This window comes from Solanum pennellii, chromosome 11 (genome assembly GCF_001406875.1).
Source record: "Solanum pennellii chromosome 11, SPENNV200".
Classification (NCBI taxonomy): Eukaryota; Viridiplantae; Streptophyta; class Magnoliopsida; order Solanales; family Solanaceae; genus Solanum; species Solanum pennellii.
Genome location: NC_028647.1, coordinates 22,695,570 through 22,698,091, shown reverse-complemented (window position 1 = coordinate 22,698,091; position 2,522 = coordinate 22,695,570).

Below are 2,522 nucleotides of genomic sequence, written 5' to 3'. Positions count from 1 at the left end.
AAAACATATTATAATTCATTTTCGGACCTTATAATAATAAGAAGAATATGTTAGGCTCTAGACACCCTAACTCATTTTGGGGGCCTTACAATATCCCCCACTTGGGAACATTCATCCTAGAATGATACTTAGAATACTATAACCACAACAAACACTTTAATGTATTTTTAGGGAAGTTCATCACATTTATAAGATCACCAAATCATTTTTGAACTCAATGAAGACAAGCAAGAAAAACTTCCATTCACTCACTCTTTAATGTATCAAACGCAAAGTCTCTTATCATGTTTATAGGAGGAACATCCTTCTCCTAATCATAACATGGTCATTATACTTCACTTTGTTAAGACCTCATCTTGAAAGTATTCTTAACTCACACTTAGGCAGATTTCAACAACATTCAACAAACAATTAGACACTCTTACTTCAATAGACATTTTATTGAGTTAATTAAATCCAAAAAAATCTATATTAGTTAGACCAAGTGCCGTGAAGGTCATACTCAACCATGCAATGCTTAGTGGTGTCTATGGAGGAATGTCCTTCTCCTCAAAACACTAACATGTATCATGAGTTCACACCTAAGCAAAGTACAAGATCAAATTTCCTATTAGAATGACAAATTCATAACCTTTTTAAACCAAGGTCAGCTCATGTTTCCTTCCTAGTGAAGTCTAAATGGTAAGTCAAACCAAGCATATCACAACAAATAGGAAGTAATTTCACAAAATGTCAATTTCTAACATAGCAATAACCTTCACAGTAAGCATCATTTGAGAAAATAACACAAATCATAGGCACACACATGAACACTTAGCTAAACATGCTTTCACTTTTCCAGAGTAATCCTACAACTATGCATTCCAAATCATACAAATCACATAGTTTTCAAGAGACTCAATCTATTTCATTTTAAAGAGATTCAGGTTTTCACTATAAGGCAAAACATTTCACCACACTAATGGCTATTACCATGTTTCTTATCTTATCTCATGAAGTCAAATGCACAACTAGCATATCAAGATGCAAATCAGCTAGATAAAACATGGATTTTTATCAAAATTTTCCTTTCATGCACTTTGTAACATTCATAATATCCTTAAGGTAATATCAATCAATACCTACCAACCATATCAAGGTCGTGCAACTCATACATGAGACAAGACTTCTATCATGAACAAGCATACAAAAAATTATTAGACTCAAGTTCATGTAAGAATAGAAGGACAAGGTAGAATATATCTATAACATTAGTACTCCATGACCATCCCCCACATAGGGTAAACCTAATTAAGAGCAACTTAACCCAACCTTAAGAGGATCTTAACATCACGACCTTCATTTTCATCACTTAAAACTGATTACCATTTTAAAAGGATTTACAGTAACTTAACCAAGACATTCTAAAATGTAGTACCTAGGCAATTTGTCCCCACACTTTCAAGCAAGGTCATACTATTTAACAACATAAGTTCTTCAACAGTACAATAGACACCAAGGTCACACATCATTAGGGGAAACAACAAAGGAGACTTAGTCTTAAGGACTCTTTCTTTTCTTTAAACATTAAAGTAAGGAAACTTCTAGGTCAATCAAACCCACATCGTCACCCTACATAAATAAGAGTACTACCCTCAATTCTAGGGAAACATCAATTCCACAACATCAAGGGACTCACAACACAATAAGAAGTTAGAAACAATTCTACAACTCATCATGCCATAAGACTCTAATTCTTTATTCCAAATAGAAAAACTCCTTTTTACATTCATTATCATGTTCATATGCATCAATTATATACACATTTCAACAACTTCCAGTCAAAGAATAATTTAGTCGATTTTCAAAAAATCTTACAGTAAGCTGCCTAACATTACAGTGAACATGCATCCCATATCAAAAAATGCTAAATTTAGGCAATTGATGGAAAAAAGAACGAAAATATGAGATACAAGAATTCACACAGACAAGCATACTATCATCACTCCTAGGATAAAGTTTATACAAAGAACTCCAATCCATACTAAGCAACTTATCAAGGACCACATATATACAAAGGGAAACATTGAACGCCTTCAAGCACATATACTTAGGGTAGCATTCTTTCATAGCTAGTTACTAAGCATTTCAAGTTCAAATCATATAATAAGGCTACCATCATGCAAAACCATATGGTAACACATCATTCCAAAAGAAACTCATGTCAACCATAATAACTTCTATCATTCTTTAACCATATCATGACATATATTTCTCAATATCACATTCTATATCACAAAAATTTCAATAGAGCCATAATTGGCATCATATCATCAAAATATGCAAAAAGTAAGCTTCACACATACTCATTAAAACCATAAAACCAAGATAAACATCTAAGCTCACCTTATATCCCTCAAGCATAGAGAACAACCTCATCCAAGAAATCACATCTAAAAGACCAACAGACAAGAAAACATAAGAGAGAGATAGAGTTAAGTTCTATGGCAGGATATGAGAATGATGAAGAACGGAAACTCTAT